Below are 8413 nucleotides of genomic sequence, written 5' to 3'. Positions count from 1 at the left end.
TTCTGCCTCTCCGCAGCGCTTCCAGCCCCAGGCTGGACCAAGAGGGTAGAGCTGGGCCGGGCCTTCCTCCCTCCCAGCTCCTGGCGCCATAGCGCGTGCTTGTTACCAGAAGCCGCTGAGCTGAGTCACAGCTGCCAGCCTCTTGATGCCACTCTCAGGGGCCGGTGACTCCAGGACAGAAGCAGGGAAGAGGGCAGGTCCCTCCTTTCCTGCCTGGAGTCCAAGGTCCACGGCGCATCAGGCCCCCAACACCACTCCCTCTGCACGAGGCTTTAGCCTGCTCCTTCCCGACAGGGGCGCTGATGTGACCCCGTTAACGTGGGAACGACCTTCCTCTCCCCTTGTCTGGAAGACTCCGCATCGTCCCATCTGCTTGGAGCGTTTTGATAATGTCACTAGAGTGGCTCCAAGAGCCCACTCCCAGAGGCCAGCAACTCGCCCCACTCGGAGGGAGGCATCGCTGTGCCCTGGAGCGCCCCACTCCGCCAGAGGTGTCGCTGTGCCCCTGGGGCACACTGCGCTCTGTTGCAGGGTCCGTACTCGGCTCCTCTAAGTGGGATACCAGCACCCAGGGCCTCGGGTGGAAGCCGCCATGGCCTTTGGGGACCAGGGTCCTGTCCAGTGAGGCAAGCCCCGCTCTGGAAAGCAGACACTGACCCCGCCAGCCACTGTGCCAAGAAGGCCGACATCACCTCAGTCCTCACACCTGTGATGACAATGGCTCTCTGAGCCCCTCTGGCCCTGACATTCTGCGTCCAGACCAGCTGGGATCTGGCCCAGTACCAGGCACAGAATGGGCAGGATCTGATGGGGGAGGGGAGAGGGTGTTGGTGGAAGGTTTGGGGCACAGAGGGGACAGGGCTGGTAAGAGGGCAGCATTGGGCCCACAGGGTGGGCAGGTGGGGTTGAGGACATACCCTGCGCTCCTCATCACTGTGTTTGGACTGTGGAGTGTCGCTTGCCCTTTTTCCCAGAGTGAGTGGCTCCAAACCTGAGGAGCCGGGGATGTGCCCTGAGCAGACACTAGGGGGCGTGGTGGCCTTGTGGGCCTGGCTGACTTGACACTCTGGGAAGGGGTAGACTGGGGAGGAGGGTGTCCAAGCCCTGCTTTTTGGGTGGGGCGGGCCTGGGATGACCAGCCAGGCGGCTGAGGGGGAGGCAAGCACAGCAGGGTCTCTGGACCAGGCCCTGCGCCTGCAGGGACCCCTCACCTCAGCTCCTGTGGGAAGGACGTGGGCTCTTCCCCGCTGTCCGAGGCTCCGGCTGGAGACCACTCCTGGGGGATAGAGGATCCTGAGGCTCCAGGGGGTTAGGCAGGGTGCGGGGAGATACGGCGGGCGAGGCTGCCAAAGGACTGGGTGCCTGGGGCCCACTGAGGCCTGCTGCCCCAGCTCTGGCATGGGCAGTGGGCACAGAACCCTAGGGAACCTTGCCGCCCCCCCTCAGCACGCTGTCTGCTGGGCCCAGCCTGGTGTTTGAGCATCTGGCTTGACCATCTCTGTGTGGAATTCTCCTCCCCCTCCAAGACGGCCCTCACTCTCGCCTGGAAGGGGCTGCCACCAAGCCTTCCACACAGAATCTCGAACACGGGTGACTGCTGTGTGGCCGGTGCACACCTGAGGCTCTGGGGCAGAGGGCCTGGGCCCGAGGCCTGGCACTGTTCCTCAGAGCTGAGGGCTTAGGGGCTCGGTCTCCTCATCTGTAAGATGGAGAGAATGACAGAACTGCAGGCGACAATGCAGGAAGGCCCTCGGTGGAGAGCAGACACTGCACTGGGCCCAGGACATTTCCGCGCTTGTGTTTAGCAGCCCTGAGGGTGAGAAGAACGTACAGAATTTGAAGTCAGGCCCATCTGGCCCATTTCCTGGCACTGACACTGCTGACCTTGGCCAAATCAGTTAACCTGGGTTGGCTCTTTTCTCAAATGGGGTTTAAAGGACTAGGTACCCAATTCCTCAGGTTCCCGGGGGACTTGAGGGGCTCATCTCTGCAGCTTGGCTCTGGGTTTACACACAGCGAGTGCTCATTACCAACTTCTCCTCCCTCCCATCCTCACACCCAAACCAGAATCTGAGCATAGCCTAGCCTGGTCCTCTTTAGCCTCCATGCCTCGGCCCAAGTCACCACCTGGTCCCTGTGTCCCACTGTACTCGTCACTGCTGGGCTCCCCGGTCAGGCCACCCTGCCCAGACTGAACCCCCGACACAGCGTCCTCATGCTGCCCCTGCCCTGCGCCCAGCTCCCAGGGCTGTTTTGAAATTGGATGAGACAACAGGTGGGAAAGCTCTTTGCTGACTGTACATGCCAGGAGCTAAGGTGCTGCCTGCATTTAACAAAGAGCGCAGGGGACTTGCCTGCAGTCCCGACAGAGCCTTCTAGAAGCAGAAGTCCCTGGCCACCGCCCTCAGAGCCGCCGGAGGCCGCTCCAGCCAGTGCTCTCGCCTCTCATCGGGGCGCCATTCCCCGGCTGAATGCCATGTCCCCTGTCTGGGCCCCAGCCGCAGCCTGCTGTCTGGGCGGCTGGAAATTTCTCACATGTCGCTTTGATTTATGGCTCTAGTTAATTCTCCAGGAGGCCCGTGAGGTGCCCTGGGCTGTGGAGCCTCGGAGGGATAAATCATTTAACAGGTGGTTAAATATTCTCTAAGCTCTGAGGAGCACAGGCAGGGGGCAGGCTGCGGGGGTGGGGAGGCAGGCTGGAGGAGACTGGCAAGTTTCTAAGCGGAAAAGGGGAAACTGTTCGGCCATTTCAGAATCTCTGGGAGCAATTTGTCATAAGCTGTGGCTGGAGGCAAAACGTGTGGGCCCCTTCCTACCCACAGACCCAGGAGGCTGGGCGCTAAGCATTGGAGGGTGCGGGGGGTGGGGGAGGGCAAGCGGCGGAGGCAGCCTGCTGGGCCCCGGCCAGCTGTGTGGTCCAGCTGTGTGGTCTCCCTGCTGGGAGACACCCACAGGACCCAGAAGGTTCTAGTTGGGAGTGAGGACTGATACCAGCAGACACAGAGGCAGTCATGGGACACGGCCGCCGCCTCAGAGAGGCTGGCGGAGCTCCCACTCGGAGGCATGCACAGTTGGAAGATACTGCCTGGGATGGTCCTGAGCTTCTCTGAGCTCAGGGCTCCTGCGCTGCCTCCTCCAGAGCCTCCCCAGGTCCCAACAAAGACATGGACCCTGCTGCCCAGGACCCCCTGCAGCATCGTGTGTGCACTGACCACCCTCCGTCCTCAGCCTGGCCTTGGCCGGAGACCCTCAGGCTGGAGGAAGGGGCAGCCTGGTCCCCGCTGTCAGAGGGGTTTCAGCCAAGCCACGCCTGAGCGCGTGCAGAACCTGTGACCCTCTGCCAGGCTCTCTGAGCAGCGTGGGCACTCGAATCCCACCCCCAGCCCCAGCCCCATGCTCCTGCCCTCGACCTGGTGGGGCCTGGTGGGGCCTCTGGCAAAGTCCAGCAGAGGTGCTTTGTGCCCTGGGCCCGGCCTGGAGCTGGCAGCCTCCTGTGCGCTGGCCATGCAGGGACCCCAGTGACCAGCCCAGAACCCCACAAGGGGGAAGTGGGCAGAACCCAACATCTATCATCCCTTCTGCGAAGTCCTCAGGCTTTCCTTTGGGGAACCAGCCCTTTGCCTCACTCAGTATGTAGGTGTGTGTAGAAATCCCCCTACACACACACACACACACACACACACACCACCCTGGCTCAGGATGTAACCTGGCCCATCAGCATGTCCTTCTCCCTGCTCACTGTGATTGGCTCAGGTGGGCATGAGGTTCAGTTACGAGGCAGGTCACTGGGTCACTCACCTCGCCGCCCACACACTGCTGGCTGCACCGGGAGGGGCCGACCTGGGACCTGTGGTCTCCATGCTCTATTCCCAGCCTAGTCCAGAGCCTGGCCTGGAGGAGGGCTCTGTGCACACACGTTCGATGGGCTGACTGTGTGCTCCCTCAGAAAAAGCTTACTGCAGCTGCTCCTGAGTCTAATGCTTAGAGCAGGCCCACTGTGCGCCACCCATTGTGTACCAGCCACTGTGCGCCAGCCACTGCCTGACTTGTAGGGAGCCTGAGAGCAGGAAGGGGAGCATGCCCTGCCCTCCAGAGCAGCGCACTGCCTGGTACCTCACACTGTGCACCAGGGATGATCTGGCAGATCGTATGCAGGGATGTCCCCACAGCAGGGCTCACGGAGGATGCAGGGCCCTGTGAGCACAGGAGGGGGGTGAGCCCCCGGCCCAGCTGCCTGTACTTCTAACACCTTCCCCAAGTTCAGCTGCATCTTCTTAGGTCTCTGCCTCACCGTCCTGGTCACATCTTTATCGTCTCCCATCGGGAGGGTTCCCGCATCCTCCCAGCCACCAGGCAGCACCCCTAACCAGTTATTCCCGCAGCTGCACAGCCTCCTTCGTGAAACACAGCTTGGAGCTGCTGCTCTCCTGGTGGAGGCACCCCCTCACCACAGCAGAGCCTTGCCTGGAGGCCCGCAACTATGGCTCCTCAGGGTCTTCGTGGCCCCAGCCTGCACGCCATTCCTGAGGTTTAAGTTGTTCAGGAGGCTGCACACATGAATCTGGTTTCTGGCTTTACTTGAAAAAACAAAACCAGATGTGGCCCCATTGGGCCCAAATCTCTGCAGGCCACGGTGCAAAGGGGCTGAGTAGGGAGGCTCCCGTTAGGCTGTGTTCTCAGTGGGCCACCGTCCCCGCCGCTCCCTGCACCCTCAGCACCACTTTCTCTGCTCTTGGCACACCCTGCTTTCTTTGGCATTTGGGTTGGTGATCCTTGGTCCAGAGAATGAGGCCCAACTCCAACGCACTCCATGTGAACCAGGCCTTCCATGCCAGGTCCCTCCCCCACCACCCTGGGTTACTCTTTTGACTCTGATATCAAGGCCTGCACACAGCTTCCCACAGTAACCATGACGCTAGCTTCTCTGTGCCTCCGCCTCGCCCACTCCTAGCGCGGTCCTCCTCATCTTTCCTCCCACTCCCCTTTCAAGTTCACCCATCCTGGTGGCCTGGGGTGGGGGTGGGAGACACTGGCTAAAAAGGGGTGAGAAGGACCTCCCAGGTGATGGCAGCATGCTATACCTTGACTGGGGTGGTGGTTACGCCGGTGGGTACATCTGTCAAGATTCATTGAAGTGTTGACTCAAAATGGGTGCCTTTAATCATTTATAAATTAAACCCAATAAAGTAAATTGAAACTAAAGCTCAGCCCAGTGTCTTCGCTCCAGGAAGCCATCCTGTGCCCAGGCGGGGCTGAGGGCCTCCTGTGGTCTGCGGCCGTTTTCTGTGGCCTCGGGCCCCTGCACGGAGCCAGGCACGGGGTAGGCACCTCGGAATCGATGCATGGGGGGTGGGGGGAGCTGGCACAAGCTCCAGCTTGTCCCCTTTCTCTCCGGCTTCGGGATAAGAGCCTCTGGAATCAACAAACCTTGGTTCAGATGCCCCATGGCTCTGCTGATAACTCGCTGTGTGACCCCAGGCAGCTGAGGAGAGAGGCCAGTGACGGACTCACCCACCGGACACCCGCGGGAGTTAGGGCCCCATGCACTTAGCGCACTCCCTGTGCTCTCAGCGCCTGGCCCGTCCTAAAGGCTTTTCTTGCACGAACTAACGTAAGCCTCACACACTGCTGTGCCCTCCGCTCTGCACAGGGGAGGAAACTGAGGTACAAGGTGGAGATGTGCCTGGCCCAGGGCTGAGGTGATGGAGAAGGTGTCTGACTCCGGGTGCGTGGACCCCCCTGTACCAGCTGCTGCTTGCACTGTGTCGCATTCCTTGCTCCTCTCCTCTCCTCTCCTCTCCTCTCCTCTCCTTGAGAACCACCTCGTCTTTAAGGCCGCGGTGACAGTTAGTGGGAAGCTTGCAAATGCGAGCTCTCACTCTCCCGGAGTCGGGATGGAAACAGGCGGCCCCCTCGCCAGGCAAACGCCCGCGCTGTGTTGACAGGAGCCGGGCAGCTTAACCACGCAGAATTCAGCCTTTTCACAAACATTTAGCCAACAGCCACGATGTGCCAGGCACTACGCTGGCACCAGGGAGCAGAGGCGGCCGGGAAGATGGAGAAGGCCCACCCACCCCAGCGGCCAGGCTTCCTGGTTTAACCCCCATCTGGCCTAGGCTTTGGGGCTTTGGAGGTGATGTCTTTCATTCTCTTTGGTCACTCAGACCCTAAGAAGTTGGGGGCACCCCCGTCCTGTCTCCCCTATGGAATCCCATCACTTGCTTTCCCAGACTCCCTGGCAGCTAGGGCCGGGCTCTGTGACCCACATTCTACCAAGCAGAAGCTGCGGCCTGAGCGGCGGGCACTTGAGCCATCTGTTGGGGAGACGGTGGCAGGCATACCCGTTTCCCAGCGTCCATGGTGGCAGAAGTGTGGGTGGCGTATGCTCAGAGGCGTGGGCGAGAGGGCGCTGTGGCGGAAGCTCTGTTTTGCAGTGTGATTTTGGACAATGTTCCTGTTGGATCGCCTGGCCTCTGGTCCTCCCAGTGACTCCGACTTACCTCTTGTCCCTAATACAGTGCTTTTCTGCTGAAACTGCTTGGCAGCCGTGGGGTGGTAACTACGAAGCTGGGCTCAATGCCCTCATCACACAACACCTTCCACAGGGCCACTGCTCAAATCACAGCGAGGAGCCGGAGAAGCCGAGCCTGCCAGCAGATGAGGAGTGAAGAGACAGTGGAAGGGACGTGTGGGGGACACGTGGGTTGGCTTGCTCCATCTCCACGTCCACTCTCTTCTACTGTGCTTTCTTTTCTGCCCTGGGAGGCTGGAAAGCTGCAAACTACATTTCCCAGGCTCCTTTGGGTTCTGCCATCTGATGTCCTCACATGAGACTTTGATTTCTGAGTGATGAGGGGAGGGAGGAAGGGCATGAGGTATTCATTCACTGGAGTCCATCCTGACATCAGTAATTTGATGGCAGCTTCCTAACCGACACCTCCCAGAGGCAGCAGCCCCCTTGGCAGCCCCGCTCTGAGGCGGGAAGTCCCAGCTCAAGGTACCAGCAGTACTGGTTCTGGAGGGCTGTGGGGAAGGATCTGGTCCGTGCATCTCTTCTAGGTTTGTGATGGCTGTCTCCGGGTATCTTCACACCTTCTTCTTTCTGTGCATGGTCTGTGTCCAAACCTCCTTGCAACCAGCAGCACTGGTATAATCTGTGCTTCCCAAATGTCACGGTGCAGACGTGTCATCCTGTTAACACTTAATTGTCATCTCGTTAACAATCAGGTCTCTTCTTAAACAAATTGCTGAAAGTACCTGAATAAATGGCTCCTCTGGAAAAAGTAATACCATGCAGCGCCAAACCCCCAGCTCCCAAGTCCGGATGGAAGACAATCGTCGGTAATGTCAGAGCACAGCGGGCACAGCGCACGCACAGGTGCTCTGAGTCGCTCTGAGTCTGGATATTCTTCTAAATTCTTCCCGACTACGCCAGAGTAGGTTCCTTCTCGAACCCTCCTCACTACACTAACTGCTGGGAACTTAGTCCAAGTTCCTCCTTTATCCTCTGCTCACTAGTTACAAGTGTCAGGTCTGAGCCCCTCTGCCTGGGCTGGACCTCCTAGGACCCCAGGTCTTAGACAGAGAAGCCATGAGAGGTTGTGGGTGTATAAGAATGAGTCTTTATTATGGGAGCCATTAGACAAAACAGTTCTTCAGAGTAAGTCCTGTACCAGTAGCCACACACCGGCTGATAAATGCATCTTTCCCACACAGCAGTCACAGCCTCAATAGCCTGTGTACCTATAGCTACTATCTGAGCAGCTGCCTCTAAACTCACCGCCTGACATCATAGCGGTATCGGAGCTCTCCGCTCCATCAGCTTCTCCGGCCTCTCTGGTCAGCAGCTTCTCCTGTCTCCCCTGCCCTCTGGTAGCCACATCCTCTGTGCCTATCGCCTCTCTAGCACACTGTTAGCAAGAGAATGCAGAGACACTGTGTTTGAGGCATTGCCAGCACTTGCTAGGAGAGCCATCTGTTAAATTTCTTAAGGTGGCTTCATGATAGGCCATCATCCTCTATGCCAGTGGCCCTCTTATTTCGAGGGTGAGTGGCATTATGAACAGTGACAGAAATCCCTCAGGGGAAACCTGAGGTGCACTGGCCTTGAAGTTGTGCATTGTCAACACATGGGAAGGCTAGGGCAGGCAATGCTGGTGGAACTTGGTATAAGGCCGGCCATCATATGGTGAGCTGTTTTGGGGGTGTCTACAAAGAAAGAGGTATTCAGATGGGGTGCCTACCCACCAGGGAGAACCAGTCCTGTAAGTTCAGATCCCAGTTGACATCTCCCCTGCAGTCAGGGGAGAGGGTCCCCCTAGGAGGGTCCTTTGGCCTGCGGGGCTCTATGTGTGCAGGGACCTGGTAGAGCGCTCCCCGTTGATATCAGCATTTCCTTGCCCATAGCTGCGGG

The sequence above is a fragment of the Myotis brandtii genome, unplaced genomic scaffold (genome assembly GCF_000412655.1).
Source record: "Myotis brandtii unplaced genomic scaffold, ASM41265v1 scaffold1701, whole genome shotgun sequence".
Taxonomy (NCBI): domain Eukaryota; kingdom Metazoa; phylum Chordata; class Mammalia; order Chiroptera; family Vespertilionidae; genus Myotis; species Myotis brandtii.
This window is presented reverse-complemented; position numbering follows the sequence as displayed.